The 24,800-nt window shown below is 35.3% G+C and overlaps 1 protein-coding gene and 1 long non-coding RNA gene across 6 annotated transcripts in view; one reads left to right on the top strand and one right to left on the bottom strand.

Annotated features, from left to right (window-relative positions):
• Positions 1-24,800, bottom strand: part of LOC310913950 — a 293,389-nt gene that overhangs the window by 83,988 nt on the left and 184,601 nt on the right. The gene's annotated exons all lie outside the window — the stretch shown is intronic.
• The window catches only part of ERC2 (ELKS/RAB6-interacting/CAST family member 2), a 438,499-nt gene that overhangs the window by 20,697 nt on the left and 393,002 nt on the right, over positions 1-24,800 (top strand). The window lies entirely within an intron of this gene.

The raw sequence follows: 24,800 nt of genomic DNA on the forward strand, positions 1-24,800 counted from the left end.
CGATATAACATTATTTTCCTGAAGTTATAAAAAGATTCAAATATTTTAATCTGGATGGATAAATCTGTAAAGTCATACTGAGACTTTGCTATATTGAATATACAGCTATATATACAAAGCTATATGAAACAGCAGCGTAGAACAAATAAAAAAATATATCCTTCCTTTCTCCACATACTTTTTGGCTTCTGGTCTTATCTTAAAGCTGCTCCTTTTTAGACCATCTGTTAACTTTCCCCAGAGAAAAACACAGTCCTGTGTTTCTCTCACTTCCAGATTCCAAATCTAAACTTCTTTGCTGGCAGGTAGCAACAACTGAGATTTTTAATTTACTTCCAAGTTTGTGATCAGTTACAGCTTCTCAGCAAATTTGCCACCTTTTAGGCATGTCATGAACCTTAATATCTATGGCGCTGGCAAGTCTGTTATTAGTTACTTCAGTGGGAAACTGACTGGGTTGTCATCAGGAATTCAGTCCAGTGGATTAACTTATTACTTTCTTGTATAACTTTTATATCCTGTCTGACAATAGTACTTGCTGATTATTTATTTATAGCAGATGCACTAGGATGCTGCTAGAACCAATATTACCAAAAAGATGAATGGTGGAGGTTCTGTTTTTCAACAACTTTGTTGATCAGATATTTTAATGGTGGTAGTTGGGTATCACCTTAGGAGGAGAAATATTCTAATACATTCATGTATTTCTTACAGAAATGTCCCATTAATATCTTATACTGACATTTGGAGTTTGAATCTGGTATTTAGACACTTTGTCACACACCACTGAGGTTATGTTTTGGTTTTTTCTCCTAAAAGCTAGTTTTCCTTATTTTGAGGGGAAAGTAAACTAGTAATTAGTTATGAGTTTATTCATGTCATATCTCTTTGACAAATTCTCTTATTTTCTTGTAGCAGCAAACCTGGCAAAAACAATGTATTTTGCCCTATGTGTATATTTAACATGCATCCTTACACTATAATACAGTAACACAAAGATTGAGCAGCAGTGTCCAAGCATTCACAGAGGAGGCTAAGTGCACAGTGGTATCCCCAGAGAGTATTTCTTATGATCCAACTGCTGTTCCTTTGTGCTTAATAACTCAGTGGACTTTAAATTCTGCCAGTTAGTTTTGAACCTGTTTAAAATGCCAGTACCCCCAGCCTCTTACAGTCTAACATACCTATGAGGAACCACTACTTTTCATTTGGTTTTGCACTTGACTTTGGCTGGTTTTGCTAGGATTTCCTGTTTCTTGTACTGAAAGAAGCAATTAAATAATTGATGTCTGGTGCCAGTCTCAGTGCCACTTAGGACTTTACAGTACCATCATCACATCCCTCCCTCAGCTCTTTTCTAGACAGGAGAATTTTACTGTGCGTTGTGAAACTGCAACATGATGTTTTTCCTATTACATGCTTGGGATTTTTTTTTTTTTTTTTTTTTTTTTTTTTGAGGCGAGAAGGCCAAAACATCTTATGTTTTTGATAAGGTGTAAAATGAGTTGTGTTGATGTTGTAGTGTTTGCCCTTTTATCCTGTGTCTCTCACAGGAATTCCCAACAATTTGTTTTTTCCAGTTTTGGGTGCCTTTTTTTTTTTTTTTTTTGCTGCTACTGAGTACTAAGCTAATATCTTAATGGAAATATTTATCATAGCAAGAGAAAAACTCCCCATTAAATCTAACCAGTTTAGATCCCAGCTTGTTATGCTTAAAGGTAGGTTTATTTTCACAGGTGTGCCACTTTGATCTCCCTGAATTTCATCTGCCAGCCTCTCACTATTTGCTTAGTCTTATAAAATTCTTCTTTGCATTTAGTTTTTGTCTTTGCTGCCCTGAATAACCAAACACCATGAAGAAAATTAGTAAGCTTACTGATCACTCTGTTCTCTGGGTTACTCAGGAAGTGTCAGTCAGCACAAAGCCCAGCCACAGGTTCCAGCAAAACTCCAAGGGGAACTTCTGTTGGTTTCAGGAGTCAACCATGTGTTTCTGCTATTTATTCTCTAGTAATCAAATATTTGTATATAAAAGCACCCATCCTCTTAAAAGTAAGTGCTGCTTACTTTTTTTTGTAAGCATTTAGAGAGGAGCCTTTCTGAAGGAATGGCTTTGGAAGCCCAAGCTGGCTATCAGCTTGTTTGTCACTCTTATCCAGAGGGCTATTGATTCTTTCAAACAACTAATGTAAATTAGAATCATAAAAAAGCTGTAATTTTAGAGAACCAAAGAAGTGATGTGCTCTATCTCATCTGTCCTGAAAGTGGTCAGTGTGTCCTTGTGTGTCTGATGTTTACTGGCTTATAAAAAATTCCTAAAAACAGTTGTTTCATATTGAAACACTAAGAAGTGTTTTCACATTGGCTGTCGCTGATGAAAGTGACCCTGCCTGGATTCCTTTCCCAGCATATTGGGGAATTCTTAGGAAACTGGAGAAGAGCAAATCTGCCTGCCAAAAAAAAAAGTGAGATGAGAAAATGAATGAAATGTTTCATATTTTTATAGTTGTTTCTGAAAAAATATTGCAAAACGCAAAGATTATTTAGAAACTGTATTTTTAAAAATCACTAGCTATTTCTAAATATGGTTGGAGGGAGATAACACTCAATATGGATTTGTCAAAAGTAATGTCAAAAAAGTGTGATTTTTCTTCGATGTCAGGAAAACATGCTTTATGCATAAATGGAAAAACAGTAGTAACATATTAATATTAAAAAAACCTTTTTTCAAAAGACTTCCCTTTAGTGAGTTGGTGGGAAGCGTATGACAGGAAATTGCTACTATATGGAGTACTATTTGATTGGAAACCTATGTCAAAGTGTACTCTTCAGTGATTCATGGTGAAATTGGAAAGATTTCCAGTAGGACCTGGTATAGGGATCTGTCATGTCCTAGAGGCTTTCAAGTGTCCTAAAGGATGGATATGAGTTATGCATCCAGATAATGTCAAGATTGGAAAGGCTTAAAAGCATCCTTAAAAAAATAAAAATAAATTTGCCAAATAAATGAATTAGTTTGAAACAGTAGGATCTGTTTCAAGAGGAAAATTGATAGAATTACACCTTTTGGAAGCAGAAAGAGATCCATGAGGAAGTTTATGGACAGTAACTTGGATGTTCTGTTTTTCTTTTGAGAGTTGTTATATTTCTGAAAGTGTAGGCTTTCAGCACCTGTACTTTGATATCACAGCCCATATTTGTTTTTCTTTTGTTCTTCATATTCTTTGTGATATTTTCTCACAGCATAACTGGAATTATTTTATATATGTGTTGATATACACATAGGGGCAGGAAGTCCTCTACATGTTTTTAACTATTTAAAGTGGTTGTTCATCTTGGAATCATCCATTTTCAGTGTCTCAGATTTTGCTTTTTTCTACTTGGTAGACAGTTATTGCCTCTAATCTGGCTTGATTAGAAGATTTTAATCATGTGTAATGTGTAGGAGAGTTAGTGTAGAAGGTTTTGGTGGAAAGCAGAAGGCCGTGAGGTGGGGAGTGCTGGGAAGACACAAGACATTATTCAGCAATATTAATTTCCAAGGTTGTTGCCTGTCTGTCAAGAGGAAAAACTAATGTATTGATTTGGATTAGCTGCTTCAAATACAATACATTAGTTTTTATCATTTGACATTGCAAAAACTGAATCACTGACATTTAAAAAAATGCATATTAAGCCCAGTTGCATAAAATAAACCCCCTTTTACCTACTTAAAATATAATTTAACACTACAAAATTAATAATTAATAATTAAAATATAATTTAATACTACAAAATAGACACTGTGCAATGAACAGTGGCTCTTCTTCAATCATGGCAGGGTTATATGTTGTTGGAAATAAATGGGCAAGCGTGATCCTTTTTTCCCTTACAGAAATCCAGGTTATTTTTAATCGTCTTAATGTGCTCTTTGAAAACACATTATGAATTTTGATCTTTTGAAGTTTAGTTCCTATCCTGATACTGCAGGAATTTACTTCTGATTAATGAGATGGAGAGAAGTTAAAAAGGATAGTGAGCAGTTCCTCTGAGGCTTATAGTTTTGAATACAAAATTTTCTTGAAATAGCTTCTCAGGATAACTTTTGTCCATCTGTAGCAATATGAATAACTCAGATGCTGCATTTAGCAGAATAAAGTGCTGATAAAATAATCAGTAGAAAAGGGAATGTGTATTTATGAATTCAGAACCGTGAGTAGCTATTCAATGTTATTTAATGTGCTCTTCATTTTCACTTTGACTCATGACAAGTATCTAAATAGAACAATAATAAAAAAAAAATCCTAACAAATATTCCAAAATGGTGTTTTCCTTCTCTCTACTAATTAAACTATGTTTCTAATAAAACATTAATTAGGCTAAGGTATACATAATTTAAAAAAAAAAATAGTTTCTAGATATTTTGTTTATGCTCCTTGAACTTCTTTGGATATATTCTAGTGGAATATACAGGGAGTTGCCAACACTTGGATATTTAGTGTGAGTTCATAGATAGGTATTGCCTTTCTTAATATGTCAAAAAATGCATTGATTACTGGTTGGAAAGGATCTTTCATTGTTTGTTAGTACTGGATGTGGTCAGAGGAGGATTTTTTTGGGATATAGATACTTTTCAGCCCATCTTATTGTGTAAATGTGTGAAACAGCAGGGATTTTGAAACTTATTGTGATTATTAATGGAGTACATGGTTACACAACTCAAAGGTAGGAGCCTGAGGAACAGAAATGTTATGCTTGTGGTTTACTATGCTACCTGAGGTATGTTTTCATATTAATAATAATAAAAAAAGGAATTAGCTGTATTTTTACTAAATGAGTCTCTTCAAGAAAAAACACTTCCAATGTCAAATTTTGATATAGTATTTACAACCAGGGAAAGCTTAAGGTGTTTCAGTATGATGCTGTAAATCAGTAGATTCATCACATCCATTCACCTTATTTTCTGTTTTTCACTGTACTATTGTTTCCTGCTCTTTTCAGCTTTTAAAAAAACCATTTCTGTCTTGAGCTACATGCATACGTGTTGGTTTTAACTTTACTTTGCATGTTTCCACTGTTTTTTCTTCATTTAAACTGATGTACATTGATGGCAATTTAGGTAAGTGCAAAATATTTTTCTTTACTTTGTTTATTAAATGCGACAAAGTGGTTTAGCTTTTAACCACAGAGAATAGATCAAACAGTCATTATCTGAATTGGAAAGTAGAGTGAAATCAGTGGATTTTTTTATTATCTTGAAAATGGGCAATGGGAGAGGCCAAAACAGCAGGACTCTGCTGAGGAGGGGTGGTGTGTAGTTGGTGAGGAACAGTGAATAAGCTGTGCCAAAAGGGTGTGTTGCTTTTTGCTGTTGTTTCTGATGAGGAGGAAAGGCTCCTGGCTCTGGTGGGGAATAGAATTTAATAAGAAGGGGGCATGATACTACCAATAACCAAGGAAATTTTGAGGGAGTAATTACCTGAAAGTGCTTGAGGGTGAAAGAGGAAATGTAGTTACTTTTAACCTTTTTTTCCCCCTCTGTCTCAAAAAGCTTGGTAAGTACTGAGCTAGAAAAAGAAATAATAGGAATGTGATCCTGTAACTCTGCAAGTACTTGCTTAGTCTTGGCTGAAGTTTTTTGGTGGTATTCTGGTTTAGGCAGTAGTCATATATGTTAAAAAGTAGAAAGTAATAGTCTAAGCGGTATGAAAACTGTATCACATGTTAGTGGTAGGTTGGAAAGGATAGTAATAATAAGCTACACCCTTTTGGGAATTTTTGAGGTATAAAGAGATCTGAGGAAAGAAGTTTTTGATTTTGTTCTGTTGCCCCCAGTATTTCAATAAAGAAAAGGACCATGAATTGTAGCTTTAGAATGCACTGTGTGTAGCTGTCAACTGAAAGCAGTATTATTTTATTTAAAATGAAATGTACTTTATTCATCATGTTGGAAACTAAAAGTTATTGAGTATGGCAAAATAGCTACTTTAAATTCAGGATATAGGTCATTCTCAATTATCCAGTGTCAAAGTGCTAGCATGAAAATTCAGTTGCATCTTGAAGTCTTAGAACGAGTGTCAAATAATGTGTCAGTGAGTTTTCACATAAAGAAGAATAAACAAGACCAGTAATATTTTGAGAAGGTGCATTGACACTATAGCAGAAAGATCATTGCAATGAAAGGTGGCTGGAAGTGTGTGAGGCTCTGTGACTGAAACTGTGAACTTACCAGCTTTGAACATAGTCACGTCCTTAACTAATACTTGGTGGTTCACCCCAAAACACTACAAAAGCTGCTGCTATTTCTGTTGTGGATTTTTTTGTCCTTTAATGGTGGTGATCATCTTAAAACTGAAGTATCACATGAGGAGTCTTGTGAAAGGCTATAGGTTTATTATTTATTTTTGAAGATATTTCATCTGAATTGAGTAATTTCATCCTGTTAAACTTTCCTGGCAACTTCATTCATTTGTGGATGCTGCATTCTCTGTTACCCAATCTGGTGCACTTTGTTCTGTTGGTCAGCTGTGATTGTTGTGTTGCTGTGTGGGTAAAACCCTTTAATAGAAGCCAGGATTCTGACAGGGTCTCAGAAAGTACCACTTCAGAAAAAACATAGACCTAGCGGAATATTGGTTGAGACAAAACTACCTTTGAGTTACCCTTGCTTTATGCTTGTAGCCCTGCTTGAAGGTGTTCCTTCAGCATCTACTGTTGAGCCACACCTGCTGCTTTTTACCCCCTCCTGTCTTAAATTAGGGAAGTTCAGCCTCAATTCTATCCTAGTAGGTACTTTATGCTGTCAGAATGATTTAAGAAAATTAGGAGAGAGGTAATTGTATATAAACCATTTTGAATTTTGTTAGAATTGGGTGCTATTGGATACATCACATTAATCATAAATGGCTTCATAATGCAGGAATTTGTTTGGAAAGCAAATTTTACAAAACATAAATTAAGTCTCCTGGAGATGTTAATTAAACATTTAATCTCATCAATAATACAGTTTCTCACGGATATCATAGATAATACATCAAATGATATCCTTGGTGAATTTCTTTTCCACTGATTGTGGTGGAGCCAGTAGTTTGTGGAGTATTTTATAAAATATATTTTTATTTCTCTGTTAGGTTCTCTAAACTGATTTCCTTCCTTGAGGTCTTAGACTTAATCTGAAAAAAATGCTGGAAATTACTTTTTGGAATTTTTCATTATCTAAAGTGGAAGAGAGCAAAGGAAGGAAGTACTGAAAAGAGAGTAATTTCTTTCTCATTTTACATTTTTAGTCTTTATTAGTAAAATTTCAGATGTTTTCCTTCCTTTTGGTCCTTTCATCTTGTGTTTTCTGACAGTTGTCCCCAAATCATCTAACAGGCAATTGATGATTCATTTAGCCTCCAATACAGCTCTTCCTCTGAGCTGTTTGAGGAACACAACCCCTTTTACTGTACTGCAAAGTGTTATATTAGCTTATTTTAAATATGTACCTAATTTAAAGAAACTTGCATGAGACTTCCTAATCTTTTTCTTTTTTTTGTTATGCTCCTGAATTCATAAGGTGCATTTCAGATTGTTGTCAGGGTAAGGTCCATGTTGTCATGGTGACTTCACCTGTTGCTCCTTGATTTAATTTTCTGAGTTTTTGTGTGTCTGGGAGTTATCCTCAGTTGGTGTCATGCGGGGTCAGATTTGGACTGTTTGCTCTGTTGAAGGTGTCTGGCATTTCTGACTAGGGAACTGTGTATTCCTTGGTGCTAACAAGTCACTTGTTAAAGCTGTCAGCTGTAAGTTAATATTTGTTACTTGAATTTATTGTTGGAAAATCTGTTAGCTGTGTTGGTAAAGAAACTAGGATTCAGGAACCCTTGGCGTATTTCATAAAGGATATCTTTGGTTCAAGTTGGATTGCTTGTGGCAGTTTGAATCTACTAATTTTAGAATATTTGGCCTGTGGGATGGGGAAAATATTTACTTTTTCAATTTCCTCAAGCATCTGCCGTAGGGTAGTTGTTGCTCTTGGTGTTAGAAGCTAACAAAACACATGTTAAAAGAAGGCAGTAGATTTCATGTGAAGTACTCTTTGTACCCCTAAGGAAAAGGAGTAAATGATGGGTTTGCCAAAAGGAAAATCCTGAGGCAAATCAATGTGAGTATTTCAGTGTTAGAGGCTCAGAGAACATTAAGGTCTTGTAAGGTCTGTATTTCAGTCTCATCTGTAATTGAAGGAGAGGGTGGGGTCTCATCGAGTGACATTTCTGTAGGAGAAAAGCAAAGGTCAGCAGAACCTACAGGAAAAGCATAACACGTGTTGGGATGTAGCTTCAGAGGAGCAGCAAACCCTAAAACGAGGCCTGCTTTTTGAACTCATTCAAGTTTCCCCTTAATTGCCTACAGCATTAATTGTAGACAGTACCAGGCTCACTGCAAAAGACTGCATTTAAAGTTAGAGAGCCACGGAAAGAAGCAGGGATCTGTGCTTTGAAAATTAGATCTTTTCTCCATATTTTGATTTAAACTGTGTAAATGGATGTATAGCTTTTGCAATTTGTAGGTAGAAAGGCTGAAAAAATAGTCGTGTTAGTGTGAACTTTTTCTTGTGTATGACTTTAACTTCCAGGTACTTGGTTACTGGTAAAGCATAATGGTCGTAACTAATTCAGTGAAGAAATGCCTGAATATCGTGGTATAATATTCCTTCTGGATACTCTAGAAGATTGGGGAGAATGTGTGGGTTATATTTAAATCATGATACACCAAAGCATAAATAAAATGTTTCAATCCAAACTTGAAAAGTCACTGTTTGCAATCAACACGTCTGTAATAAAAGCCTGCTGTTCTATTGATGTGTATAAATAATTATTCACATGTGTATATTAAAAATTATATATAGGTTGTAATAATCAGACTTTTGCATTCAATGGTCACTAAATTTCTTACTTGAGTGACAGAAACTAAGCTGTATCTTGAGGGAAATCAAATTACTTTTTATTTGGAAGACAAAATCCTTTCTACAGCATTCTGAAAATGTACCTTCTTGTTAGCACAGCTCTCTGGGTTATGGAGTATGTACTACATATTGAAAAATTGACGTTTATAGTGAGTTTGATGCTAAGGTGAATACATTTAGGTACATACTATATTTTATAATACAGTCTTAATATATATTTTGAAAGATCCAACATAAACCCACAACCTTAAATATTTCTGATAATTAATACTGTAATGAAAATTACAGTATGCCACTGGAGTGATACTACAATACTCTGGAATTCTGAAGTTGTTCCTAAAAAAATTGTACTCAGAAGCACATTGGGTGGTATGCTGGTGTAAGTTTTGCTAGCAAGAGAGATTTGGCATGATTTTTCGTCACTGGTTAACAACCACTGCTTCCTACAGCACCCTCTGGTAGAGAAAATTTGTTGTAGTTTTATATTATTTTTATTTTAATATCTTTATTTTTCTATTTATAACCAAAAAACTTGTACATTCTTAGTTTGGTTGAAATGTGAAAATGAGTAAGCTGCATAATTGTGTATGAATGATCTGGTGCTTTGCTTACACTTGAGGGACATTTGTCTTCAGCTTCCCTGGTGCGGTAAAGGAGGGGAGGAGAGAGCCAAGGAGTAGAAAACACAGAAGTTGCTTAAGAAAGCCAAGCCAGGCATTCTTCATCCTCTTGAGGCAGCTCATCCCTGGGAGGGGGAGAACTGTCAGACTGAGAATTTGAGCAATTAGATAAGGACACTTGTGATAGGCTTTTCCACCTGAGTACACTGCACTGTCCTGGCTTCAGGACTGCAGAATTAACAAGCAGTGCCACTCAGACAAAGTCCAAGAAAAAATATTTGTAAGTAACATTTTAGGGAAGAAATTTTTTTCCTGAAGGCATACATAGATATAACAATAAAATATGAATTGAAGGTACCAGTGATTGTGTTAAATAGGATGAGGGCATTATCCTTTTCAGGTCTTGTATAAAGCATTGCCTCATTGTGAGAAGTGGTGACTTGATGGCTAAACATAGAATAAAATGTTGGAGGAAAGATTATGCCAATTTATAAGAAAACAAAATTATCTTTAGGAATGTATTTTACGTGTTTCAGCTGGAGGGTCTCCTTTTTTTTGCATGTCGCAGTGGTCTCAAAAGAAAGTGGTAACTTGATCCAGTTGGAAACTAATTAAAACCCAATTTTGTTGCCATTTTTCTAGGTCTGCATTTCCCAACTGTGTCCAGTTGAATTGTTTCCAAATATGTGAGGCAAAAGCTACTAATTTGGTATTCCAAAAGCTTAATTTAAGGATAACCTGGGAATAAAATATATTTAAAAAGATTAGTGGCATATTTTTAAACTTAAATATTTTATGGCAAATGTTGTGACACAGTGTTGCATTATTATTTCAGGTATTTTAGCGCATCTTAATTAATACCCACTTAAAAAAGTAGAGAAGTAGTTTGGATATAGGAAGATGTCTTTGCCTCACACCAAATTGGTCTCAACTTTTACAATTATTTTGTACTGGTGCCTTTCCCCTCACCTTTCTCCCCACCAATCTTCTTTCTTTGCATTTGCTGCACATATCTGCCATTCTGGAGACTGGTATTATTGTCCAGCTGACATTATTTCAGATTAACTTTTTCAGTCCTCTTGTAGGTTTTAGGTAATTGAAAATTTGTGAAAATGAGCATTGCATTATATGCATTTTTTAAAACAAGTCCCATTGTTTGTGAAATTTCTATCTTTATATTCTGAAGAAGGTTTATCCTTAATAGCTCTCAGGGCATTCTTTGACCATTTGAATGTCCATTAGGAATTATTCAGCTTGTATAATAATAATAATAAAAGTGTTTCAATTATATTTCACTTATCTCAAGTTCTACTCTTTGTGAGTTGTGATTGTTTTAGTATCCTAATCTGAAAGTTTGTGCTTTGACAAGTGTGTATGGTGTAACACCTTCTGACCTTGCTATTCTTTTTCTGCAGAACTTTGTATTTAAGCAGGAAGGAGGGCAGAGCACTTGCTAAATCACTTAATTTCTGTGCCAACCAGCAATTGCTCATGTTCTTCTGCTGTATTTCCTAAGTTGTCAGTGACATGTTTAGGGTACTTCAGATGTTTTATACTTGCATAGCTGCTTCATGAGAATGTTGCATACTGATAATATTGTCACTGCAGTGAAAAGCACAATTTGCCATTGAATTACTCTCTTTGGCAGGTCAGTAGTGCATTTTAGCTCTAATACAGTGTTTGGTGTTTGCTTTGAACACTTTATTTTCAGATGTCCATAAATATAATTTTTAAATTCGGTCTTTGTACTATCTGAAGGATTAGGGTTTTTTTTCAGTCTCTTAATTAAGACCAATCTTTCCCTGCTACTGTGGAAGTATGTGGTGGGGTGTTTTTTTTTTTTTTTTTTTTTTTTTTTTTTTTTTTTTTTTTTTCCCTAATCCTGGCTTAATAGTCTCTACAACAAATTTCAGCTTTTAAGGCTTTTTTGTCATTCTTTCTAGAGTAAAATAATCATCTGTTTTTAATAATAACAGATGAGGAATTCTAAAATATGCAGAAACAAAGTTTTTACTGAAAAACTATAGAAAATCTATTTTGCTATGAATTTTCTTTTGTTTTATTAACTCATTTTTGCCAGATCGTAGAAAATTCTGGAAACCACACAATGAGGCTTGCTGCTGTTTTTGTTTTTAATTCAGCTTGCAAAAGGCTACTGGCAGGGTTATGTGTGATTAAGAAGAGTGAGTCAATTTGTATAAACTCCTTATTTATACCATTTACACATTTTACACATTCAGTATTATCTCTGTCGTCTCTGTTGTCCTGTTCAGCTTTCACTATGCATTTTCTTTGACTCCTAAATTTAAAGTCTGCTTTGTCTTGAGGCAGTAATTGTTTTGGACAATGTAGCTGCTCACCTCCTTTTCCCAAATTCAAAAGTAACTCTTTCATCTTCATCAATGCTTTGAATTATGTGGTCATTAAAAGCAGTGCTCCCTTCTGTTTCACTGTGTAAGGGAAGAACTGTGGCAGGCATCACCCACATCTGACAGGATAAAAAGCTTAGATGTGAGGAGGCAGGAGAAAAGGCAGCGTTTCCTGTTCCCCAGGGTTTGTCCTTCCCTTTTGCAGTATTGTCTGCCCATGAGTAAGGACATGGAATGAAGTGCTGTGCTGCAGGACCAGCAGTTTGACTGAAACATCCTGTCCTTTGGGAACAGGAATGTGGATACAATGGGAGAATTTGTAAATGTTTCTAAACCTTTATAATGAGCATTATAAAATGAGTTCATACTGCTCTCTTTACAGTTCAGGAAAGAGAAACATCCTCATAGTCTGCAACAAGTTCTTCTGAGTGAATTTACTTTCTCTAATAAATGAATAAGGGAAAATAGATAGTATCATTCAAGCTGTTGAGCTTGCTGCTTATGGCATGAATTTCCAGATGTACACAGAGGATTCAATTACTCAGACATCATTTTCTTTGGATGAAAAAAATTAAAATTTGCAGTTCATAACCTATAGATGAAGAAAAAAAATTAGCGCAAATTCTGGGAAGAATAAGCCACTCTTAAAATCAATAAGAAAGGAAGACCCCACCAAAAGTCCAAAATAGAGCTATTACATAAAATAATCATGGCTCAAAATGTTCCTTTCCTTAAAGCACTAGGAAGTGCAGTTGTTAAAGACACCAGACAGAATGATCAGATGAAATTTTCTATTATAAAAACATTCTGAAACTGAAATCTAATGCTTTAGCTGCAAAATGAGAAAACCCAAAGAAAACTGGTAAAGTTAAGTTTCATTTTCAGGTTAGGAAGTAATTCTGACTTTGGGTGTGAATTGCATTTCCTATAGTTAGGAGAACAGGGAAGGTGAATGCGCTCATGTCACCTGCAGAGGCAAGCAATGAACTTCAGATCAATACAGTTGCAACTGTTAGATACCTAAAACCAGTGCAGATAATACAATTAAAGAGAACTTCATAATTTAGCATGGTTAACTTAACTAGTAGGTTGTTTTATAGTCACTTCCTTTTGTTTTTCAGTATATGTCACAACTCCTGCTACTCTGTAGGTAAAACATGGGATAAATTACAACTTCAGGTTGTTTCAGAAAGATTTCCTGTAATATCAAATACAGATGAAGCTTTATTTCAAGAAGGATAATATTTTTTGCATTTCAAGAAATTATACCAAAATGTTTACTTATCTTCTAGGAACACATGTAAAACAGCTGAGAGAAGAAAGGAAGGCATTCAGGAGAACTCAGCAGTAGGTTTGACAATTTGCATAGTAATGCTCAACAAATGTAGTAGCACTTTTCAAAGTGTGCCAGAGTAGGGAACTGTGCACACTTCTGCACTTCACAATTCCATTTACCAGGCTGCCAGATAAGAATCTGAAGGAAAACAGAGCAAGTTGTGATAAGTGCTAGAAAGAATACACATATGCACATTTCCTGTACTTGTATTTTTAAATTCTGCCTATGCACAGCTACACTGTTAACTTTAAATTTTAAATTGATAATTCTTGTTTGTGAAGTAACTCTCCTGATCTGTCTGTTGTTGAGATGATGCAGCTTTTTCTTCTAATGCTTTTCCATTTTCTGATGTTTTTCTTGTGGAATCTTTTGCTTCAGCAGTTTTCTCTTTTTATCTAACTATCTAGTATCTAATGAAATAAGTGAGTCTGAACACAGTCTCATGATTTTGGTAGTGCTATTCTATTTTAGTTTACAATTTCCTTTAAGCTGGGCAAATTCTGAATGACACAGCGAATCAAGAGGCCTTAGCAATGTTTCCTGTTAAGAGTGGAGTGTTCAGTTCTTTGTACAGAATCTTTAAAATAATTTAGCTGTGCTGTACCAAGTATTTAAGGAACAAATGGTTTAGAAGTGTCTGTATTTGAGAAGTAGATTGTGGAGGTTTAATTTCAGAAACAAAACCTCCTGTACAGCAGCTGAAGGAGTTCATGCTCTGTCATGTCTGGGCATCTGGAAATACTCACTGGATAAGTATGTTCTTTTTTGGATTTAGCATCTTGGATCTAGAGTAAACTTGTTTAGATGTTTAGAAACCCTATTGGCAAAGGTTTCGTGGCATCTAAGCATATGAATTTCATTCCTGCATTGCTTTTATATATGGATCTCTGCCATCAAATAACTTAATTTGCCTTTGTCAATCATGAAAAAGTATTTTTATGTTTTTGAGACTGAGGCTTTGATTTCTTTGGTGTGAAATATCACATCAGCTTTCCATTAGCTCTGACTGGCTCTCACTCTTTCAGTTGCGTGGTTTCTTTCTGTGCTGTAAGGGATTTCATGATTAAATGTTACCAAAACTGAACCCAAATTTGACCTTTAAGAACACTAGAAATTTTACTAATAAATATTACTAAATAAATATTCTCATTAATGTTTTGCTAATATTATCCTGTATTGAAATTTATCTCTTTATAGTCATTGATTATTAAAATGTAAACTGGGCGATTTCATACGAGAAGGACATCAGAACAGTGATTATGACTAAAGGGATTCAGGAAATGTTTTCTTTTTGGTGTATCTGATTCCTTATTGTGAATTTTTTTTGCCTTTTTTTTCCACTTGTAATTGGTAGTCTGGAATCTGCAGGGTAATATTCTAAGTTAAAACTAACTTTAGGCATACCAAGAGCATAACAGAGAAAGTTTTCAGGTATGCCTGAGCATTAAGTAGTTTTTCCCTTGATAATAGAATAATAATTAATAATAAAATGCACAAATGTCTGGAATAGGTGCCTGCACCTACCCCTTGTGTGTCCAGCCCCTTGTGTGTCTTTTCACAGCCCTTGCAGCATCTGTGACTTTTCATGGTGAGCCCCTTAAGCTGAAGCATGAATATCTTAAAGAGTGATGTTATTTGCAATGGAGTAGACCAATGAAATAAGATATTTCTTCTGACACTTCTCAGAGTACCATAGAAGTGTGGAAGCACTTTACAGAAGTCCATTTAATGAAATCCAGTTTTACATTGACTCTTAGGTACCTGTAGTGTTCTTTGCTTCCATTAGATGGTTGGTAGCCTTTGGCACTTCCAGCATCCCTCTTTGTGAGACTAAAAGTGTCTTGACACACAAAAGTACTTGCAAGACTAACTGCTGCTTCTGTACTGGGAAACTAGCAATCTCAGGGGCTTGGATTTTTTTGCTTTTGTTTGGTTCCCCTCACCTTGTGTGGCATCTCTCTTTTATTCCATAGATTCTTAGGAGGTGGAAGAGCTTCTTTTATTGAGACTGCCAAGATTTTCAAATTTTGTGAAAGAATGCTTAGTAGTATTTTTAAAAGTTGCATATTTTTTCTGAGAACTTTGAATTAATGAACTAAAGCAAAATCTTAAGATTTAAAAATTATAACGCTTTAGTTTTTTCTGGTTGTTAATATAACAGAAAAGGATTAGAAGCTTTGTTATTACACCTTCCCAACTGTGCATAAGGAATAGAGCTTTACACACAATAAGAATCAACTAACATAACAAATTTAAAACAACAGGAAAAATGTAAATTGTCTATATTTACATAGAGTACATCCATCAGTAGCATAACTGGAGAACATAAAACTTTTTGAAGCATAACCAGAATTTTTTTATAAAAACCCACAAAACACTTGTGTGGAGAATAAAAAAGAGGAATTTCTTGTCCTGCTTCATGGCAGAGACTTAAATAGTAAAGTATTCAGGCAAGTTTGTTTGTTTTGGTTAATGTTTTGTCAGTGGAGCAGTGGGATAATAAGGCATGAAGGGAGGAAAAATATAACTGACACAGAAACAGCCAGAACCCCTCTTTCGGGATTTGGTACGAACTCAGAAACATTTTCCTTAGGTCTTAGTGCTGTCTTAAGTACCACATGTACTGGCTGTTTTTTCCTGTGTTATCAGAATTTACCAAATCAGTAGTCAGCTGAAATTGCTAAAATCATGTTGTATTGACTCCTTAAGGTGGATTAGGTGGGAAGCACTGCAGTTTGTGGGTGAGGTTCTGGTTACAAGTGAAGATAGCATCACATCTCGGGATTAGAGCAGAGAGTCTGTGGAGGGCTTGTGCTGATGGAAAGAAATTTGGTCCTAATTGCCCAGTTTGTTCCTGAACAGAGATGCCAAGAAAGAATTATCTTGATTAATGCCAGCTTCAGGTGTACTGAAGACACAGGCAAACTCTAGGCTCACCTCAGGGGAGTGTTAATTAGCACCAGCACACCTACTGTTCTGTCTTGAGAACTTAATTGCTTTAGCCCAGATGAGAACAGTGATTCATAAAAAAGAATTTAATGACTGTATTAGAAAAATGGTTGCGAATAAGAACATAAATTAATCCCTAGAGTAATTCCTTCTATAATGTGAAATAGGGAATGTTTCTGCAGATTTAGCTTTATATCTCACATACTAATTTAACTTTCTTTTTACAAAATATTAATTCTGTTTGATTTATTTTTTAACATGTACAAAACGGACTTATTCCAACATGTTCATTCGAACATTTCATTAGGTAGAGCAAGAAGTGTGTATTTGATGGGTCAAATCCCTTGGTCTCAACTAGTTTCTCTTGGGTGAGGTCATGTCTACTGCTAAGAAATTTTATCACCTGCACATTTGTCACCTCCCAGCTGCCAGCTCTGCTGTGCTGTGGGTGCTTGACTGCTGTGGCTGGTGCCTCTGGTTACTGAGACACTGTGGTGGCCAAGACTCTGATGTAGAGTGAGGTCCCAGAGCTGGCAGCTGCTGCCATCCTTAGCCCCTGGAGCATGTCCAGGCTGCCTCTGCACTGGCAGCTCAGTGTCAGCTCTGGGCCTGTGTCATTTGTGAAGGTGGCCTCAGCTGGAGGGGCTGGATTTCCCTGCTTTGTTTTGAGATACTCTAGGTATTGTGGAGGCATGACAAAAAGAAGGCAGTAGCTTACAAAAAAATTTGGCAGCATAAGACCCATCTATAACAAAAAACATGTTAAGTGATCATTTTAAGGTTGTCTTAATTTAAAAATGTTTATAACATGATTGCAAAAATATTTACTTTGAAAAATTTAATTGAGAAATGAAAGTTTAATTAGGTATTGCGCTATATTTTAGCTGCATGCCTATAATTGAATTTACTCTGCCCTGAGATTGTTAATATCCTCCTCACTGTGCACTGAAGATGGTGGCATAAATACATATATATGGGTAAGGAATAACTTGTCTGTCAGCCCTGAATGAATGTATGGCGGGAAAGGAGGGCTAATGGAATAAAAATATCAGTGGAACTGTAAATACATGGTAATAAAAATGAGAGTGAATTCAAAAATTGTGAATGTGATTTTTGGTAGCTTCTGTATTTCTTTGCTAACTGCTGCTGCTTGTACTTTAATAAAGAAAAAAAAAAAAAAACAAACAACCCACATCTAATAGCAATAGGAGGGTAACTTCTGAGTTCATCTGGAATGGGAGCATAGTCTTGATACATGAAGGAAGCAGGGATGTGTGAAGGCCCTGTTTTTTCCTTCCTTTGAGTGAATGTTACACAAACAATACCACTTTTGAGATAAGCAACATGTTTTCATATATCTTTTCTTGAGGTAGAGAAGAATGTTCTTTTTAAAGTTAGTTTGTGCAAGCTTGTACTTAATGCTTTGAAGGGAGGTTGTGAAAAATGCCTGGATAAATTGGGAGCAGATCTCGCTAAATTTAGCTATTGAATTCATGCTGTGAAATTCTTTTAAGGTCTTGCAAAATCCCATTCTAAAGTAAAACGTAAGTTTTGAAAAAGTGATGCAGTACTCACTCTGTAGCCTTGCACTGCTGTATTTTTTATGGCTGTGAAGTAACCAGGAGGAAGCAAGTTGGTAATTCATTGTATTTTGTATATTAGTAATGCCCTGTTTACTTGCTGTTAAAACTGAGAAAGTATGACCTAGCTCTCCTTTTATGAGTGAAAAATAAAACTTTCTGAATTATTATCTGCAAAAATCCAAAAAATTTTGAGTTTATTTCTAGAGCTTTCTTCAAAAATTCTACTGTATACCCTTTCTACTGAGATCCTGGATCATCCTTTAGAAAGAATTTCATAGGACTTTGTATTTTCTGATTAGATATTTATAAACACATATTGATTCTTTCTTTATAAAGGACTTTCCACACAGCTAGAAGGCATTTTGATCTTTTTATGTTGATATGTGGGACTATAATAATATTTCAGTTTAGTCTAGTGCCAATGGCATATCTGGAAAGCTTATTTTTGTCAACAGTCCAATTCATGAAAGAATCTACTGAAAGCCATATGTTCTATTGAAATACGGAATATGATAGATGATCTCATGTCAGTGTTATCATTTGGGTCAATGAATGTCTAAGCCCCTTTTTTCTTCCTGTAAATAATGCTGTTATTTGCTTAACATGTGCCTAAAACACCTTTCTTGATGAGAATAATTTACTTTTCTTTTTTAAAAAAATATACGCACCAGCTTTTTATTGAAGTGCAGTTATTTTGGTGGTTATGCACAAAGAACAGGGAAGAAACAGTAAGAGGGCCTTGGGTTAGAGCTGGAATAATTTTTTAATTTATGATATTTAAAGCATACTGTAAAATGTATAATAAGAGGAAACTCTTCGGACTCTTTAATGGTGAAGTGGTTGGAGAGCTAAAAACTCCTTTAGCTTCTACTTCACCGTTTATGACCTAATTCATAGATTGGTCTTTCCCTGTGACAAAATTGAAATGGAACCTTTTCAACTTCTGGTGCCAATTTTCAGTGTGCCAAATCCAACTACCTCCAGTCCTTCGCTTTCCAGCAAAACTACCATCTGCTTCACAAAGAAATGTAGAGGCTTGAAGTCCTGCAATTAAAATTCTCATTTCAGCAACAGTGCTGGATTATTTTTATTGAATGTTTATTTAACAAAGTGGCATGCAAGTTTGCCAATCAGTGTCCCATTGTGAAGTGTGACATAAAGCCCATAGGAATAGACAGCTGCTAAGAAATATCTAGATTTTCTTGGACAGACTGGAGGCAAATTTTTGACAAATTAAGATTTTTTTGGTTATATTTATTGCTGCATTTTTGGTGCAATGCCAACACCATCCACTTCCAGTGTCAGATTCACAAAAGATTGTTACAGTTTGGTTTTTCTCTGTGTTTCCCCCATATCCTCTCTTTTGAGAGTCTTACAGGCTATTCTGTATGCAGGTGTAAAAAATTCTCTCCATAATGTTGTGCCTCAAACTTATCTTGACTATTTTCCTGTTCACTGCTCCCATCTCACCTCCACTGTTGTGCTTTTGTTGCCCTTTTCTGGGTCCAGGTTTTCTACAGAATATGCATTCTTTACTGCTGGGTTTATTATTTCTTAGCTTCAATGTGAAAGTTCACCCCACAGATAATACCTCTCTTCATCCTCTATTTTCTCCCCTTGTGCCTTTTGCTGGCTCATGCCATGTTCCTGGTTTCAGTTCCTCACCATTCTTTTCTCAGTGCTTTCTCCCAGCTCTTGTCCTGCATTTTGCTTCACACATGTTTCAACATGGCTCTTGTGCCTGAGGTTGCCCATTCAACTGGAGAATATGTCTTTGTACAGATTTGAATGAGTATTAGCTTTTGCTTAAATGAGTTTTCACTATTTTTTCTGCTGGTGCCATCTCCTTTCCATTGCCACCAATTCCTCTGTGAATTACGGTGTTTGCAAAACCAACCTTCTGGAAGTGAAAGAATGTAAAGTGTTTGATAATGACTCCTGGTTTCTCTTGTTTTGGTTTTGCTATCCTCATATTCCACTATACATTTGTATGAGGAGAGAAGGAGGGAGGAATATCATGTCCCTGGAGGAGAGGAGAGGTGGGCTGTGTTTCATGTGCAGCTTAAAAATAATTTCTATGAGCCAACAGAAGTGTGTTACTGAATGTTGAGAGAAACAGCACGACAGCAGAAAGACAAAATATGAACCAGATGTACCATATGTTATTGTGCACTTGTTTTCTATAATAAAACCATGAGGCATGCAAGGTAAGTATGTAGTAAAAAAAAAAAAAAAGTAAATTTGATTTCTTTTTGCAAGGGTTGGGGAAAGCCCGAAATTTATATTTGACTCATTCAGAGGAACTACCTTTATGAATATAGTGTTTACTGTATTATAATCACTGTTGATAGGATTTTTTTTTGCACTTTTTTCTGTGTGCTCTTTGGCATTTGGGAAGGCCTCAAATGCCCTCAAAAGCTGATATAAATATTATTTTTGCAAGAGAAGATACTTCTAGGTAGAGAATTTATCAAATGTACATGTATCCCACACTAATACCTTCCCTAGTTGTTGGGGAAATAATTGAATTTAGAAGGCCTATCTGGCTTTTATGCACTGGAAAGTGGATAGATGTGCTCAGGGTTTCCTGCAGTTTCTGGCAGCCTCCAATTATTTTACCATAGCAAAGGGTAGAAAATGGATATGAATGCTACTTTTAAGGTTTGCATGTTGGAATTACCTGAATTACAGAATATATTTATTGGCAAATTATTTTGTCATCTCCTACCTAGAATTAAAAAATAGAAAAAGGAGTGGTTTAGTACTTAACGCAAACTGATTGACTAGTGAGAAATGAAGGTACTATGGATTTCTGTGTAAATTTCTGAGGTCTCTGTGGCTGAAAATAAGATTCTTTTGTGAAGAAGTCTTCATTTTCCACCCGTAAAAGAAAGGAAAGGTTCACAGTTTTCTCACTCCAGCCCCACAGATCCTACAAAGCTCCACAGAGAAGAGACTCTAGTCTTGAGTTATTCTATGGAATTTAGCCCTTTGTGTTTTAGAAATTCAAATGTATTGAAATAGCTGATTAGAAATGTGTTAAATAATGTTATCAGCATAATGATTTTTCTTGTTCTGTCTTAATTTTATGATGTCACAGTAATTTGTGAAACATCCACATTACTTTTATGCACGTGTAAAATAACTTGTTCAATATGTGCCTCCGAGTTTCATGTATTCAAGATTTTGCACTTCTGTAGTTTTTACTGAAATAATGTTAAAAGAGCTTCACTTAATGTTCATATTGTAGCTGCAGGTGAATATCCCAATGGGCAAAGTGATCTTGAAGTTCCTTCAGTGCTGAGCCTGATGAAGAGAACTTCCCTCTGAAATGAAATAGGAATAATCTTTGAAACACATCCAAAGTTCCCATTAAAAAGGGCTAGTAGGATTGGTACCACTATAACTCCATGAATTTCCTATTTAACTATGTTAAATTCTGTGCAATCTTGCCTTTGAATAAGGGCACAAAACCTTATTCAGGTGTGCAGAACTTCATACCCACCAATGATCTGTGTTCTTTGTGTTGTTTTCAATACAATTTTTCTGTATAACTTGATTCTATGCTAAAAGCAATGATTCAACTTTAGATTTTTGAACATATGAAGTTTGCATTATAGTATTATTGTAGGTGGTTGTTCTGTAGTACCTTTAGGTCAGAGATAATTTTTATAGAAAGCAGGTAAAAGGGAACTCATTGCTTTTGTTAAGAGCATTTACCAAAAAGTGGAGTTAAAGGTTCTGTATTGAATAGACCGAAGTGCCATTTTTTGATATGTATGTTTTAATGGGTAAAAATGAGGCCATTATGGAAAACCCCTTAGGAGTTACCAGAGGCCCTTCATTTGTTATCTAAGGAGGTCTGAATTTTGATGTGCTTAAAAAATTTTCATTATATGTGCTTTTTTTTTTTATACATGCAAACCTTCCACTGTGTGGCTGCTGTGCTGATTGACACAATAAGATAGAAAATAAAGCCCCCCAACTTTATAATAATGATTTAATTTCTTATATTGCATCTGGGCTAATTTTTGAGAATAGCTGAGACTTCTGTTTTGATCCTTGTTTAATTTGTTGGGCTCTTGTGCTTTTTGATCTGTACTAGGAGACTAAATACTTCTGTAGCCAGGGATAAAACTTTGAGATGGCTTTTCTTGTGTTCTGGTTCCTGTTACCACCTAACCATGAGCTGGGGCTGTGCTTTCCCAGTTCATTAAAGGTTACTGCAATTTCAGTTGTTCCACTTTTTTAAACTGTTACTTGCTAGGTAAGAAACTGAGACTCATCATCTAGGAAGGTTTTGGGATTCTTTTTTTCCTTTTTTTTTTTTTGATTTGTAAGACATTTGCTAAGTCATACAATTGCAATCTTTTCTATAAAAGTACAGCACTCAGCTTGTGTTTAAACTGCATTTAAACTCCACCTCCCCCTGTAAGCTTAAAAGATGAATTACCTGCGTGGACCTGCTTTGTATTCCAAACCCCTCCCTTAATAAGAGCAGAGTAATAATAAGATCAGTCATAAATAACATCATCATCTAGGCAAACACATCAGTCTGTGTTCCAGACATTCTTGCATCCTGGTTCTCTCAACTGGAAATCTGTCCCTAAATCAGGGGAAAAAGTGCCAGAGGACACCTCCATCTGGAACCATGCCTACAGCAAACCTTAAATTAATTGTTGGCAAACCTAGAGCAGATACACTTGTTCACAGACAGGTTGTGATAACTCACTTCACAAAAACTGTTGGAACACTGAAAAATTTTGATCCTTCAAGAGGAGCTGCTGCTATCAAATACAGGCATAATATCAAAACTGCCATGTTGATTCATTACAGGATATTTTAGGACACAATGCATTTGTGTTTAGTTAAGGCAACATTTTATTAGGGAAAACAAAAGTGTTGAGATGTACCATCTGATCAGGACTATTCTGACCTTTATAGACAAAGCTTCCTTTAAGTGGGTGCTATTTACTTTGGAAAGCACTCAAAATCCAAGGCACCAGATATAAAATACCAGAAGTGGTTCCATTTTACCATGTAAGTTTGAATTAAGAAAATACAGTTGATTTCAGAGGGATGAAGACTGTTGAAAAGGTTGTAAAGTTTAAGATCAAAAGTCTAAAAGTGCTTCCTTTCCCTGTAACTTTTAAGTAAGCACATTTTGATCTTTCTATTTTATGTCATGAAAATTTTGATTTTACTGCTTTTTCAGAGTAAGAGCCAGGAAAAACCATCAATGTTCTGAAAAGTCTAATTAGCTGAAGCTATTGCAAATACTTGCATTATTTCTGCTGAAACGAAATTTGAATTCCGGCTGGTGTGGAACTATGCTACATTTGGGTATTATTTATAACTGGCTACAGTGCATAGATTTATTTATTGAATGGTTTTATCATGCTTGCATTGAGTCAGGCTTCAGGACAGAAAAATGTACCTGTGCATCAGTAATAACAGGCTTCTGGTACTTTGTCTCATACAATTGAATTTAATACAATAAAAACTGCAAGCATACTTTCTTTTGTAGGTAGGTATGTAGTTACCAGTCTTTTGCCATTGGGATAACTTTCAGCACAGTTTCATTTTGAAGAAACTTTGAAGAGATTTAATATACAAGAATATACAAATGAAGTTGCACAGTAAATCTGAGCAGAAATGCTTAGTTATTAGGATTTATTCTGAAATTTTTGGTTAGACTTACACACTTAGCTAGAGGTCTTACACCAGGTCCCTGGTGTCTTGTCAGGCTACCCAAGTAAGAAATTACTAAACTCTTTGCCCTGAATTTACAAAAACTCTAGCATTTCCATTCTAGATTATTAGGGAAAAAGGTGATAAAAGATTCTACAGAACAAAGTAATAATGTAAAGTTTATTTGATTACAAAGGCAATTAAATGTTTAATTTCCTTTGTTTTCTAAAGTGCCTGGAGCCATTTTCTCTTCTCTTTAGTGATAGTTAAAAATAAATGATGCAGCTGGTTGAAAGCTTTTCACTTGGCAGGTAGACAGTATTACTCTCCAAGGAGGTCAGGATATTTTGCGTTTCATCATTCCTGGAGTTTGTTTCTATGGTCCAGCTTGATTAAATCTCCTGTGGCACTGGAAGAAAAGGAAGCACACTTCTTAAAGCAAGAATATTGCTATTTGCCAATTGACGTAGGACAATACAAATTTAATTTCTTTTTGCTCCCTTTCTAATACTACTTTTACTAAACACAATACAGAGTAATCACAGAGCAGTTAATTAGAAATATGCATTGATTATTTAATTATTTATTTGCCAATTATCTTGCTTGTGGTTTAAGCCCAGCTGGCACCTGAGCCCCGCACACCCCCTCCCCAGGGAGAGCATTGGAAGGGTGAAAGTGAGATACAAAGAAAAAAGAAATAAAGAGGAGAAATATCTAAAGAAGTAAAGCAGTTTAAACTCATACACAGGAAAGCATTGTGAGCTTGATGGGCCCATCCAAACACTTACTGTTGAGGGTTTTTTTTCCTTCTCTTAGAAACTGAAGAGAACCAGCAGAGTCCTACAGTGATTACAGCATCTCCTGTTATTCCTTCCAAAGAAATTTTTTGACCAGTGGATTATGTGGTTATCCCACTCCATCTTTGTCTGAGAAATACCTGGGGAGAACAGCAAGTTCTCCCCATGCAAGTGCAAGTAATCAGCACAGATTACGCTGTAACATGCTGGCAGCTTCTGTGATTTGGTGAGCTGAGAGATGAAAAGGAATAGGGGTAACCTTAATACATGTTTACATTTTACTGCAACTAACAAGCTTTTTATATATAAATGTGCATACAAGGAAAGTATATGGGCTTTGGAATGGACAGCCTTTATCTTTTAAAGTAATCAATAATAAAAAAGTGCTTGAGATTTTTTAGATTTTGATTTATCGATAAAAATTTGTTATGATGAATTGAGGAAAATGGAATGGTTATTCACGTTATCATATCCAGACACTTAATTCTTATTGAATATGGATAACACTCAGGATTTCTACGGGCTCTGT

The sequence above is a fragment of the Zosterops lateralis genome (assembly GCF_965231275.1).
Source record: "Zosterops lateralis genome assembly, chromosome: 11".
Lineage (NCBI taxonomy): Eukaryota > Metazoa > Chordata > Aves > Passeriformes > Zosteropidae > Zosterops > Zosterops lateralis.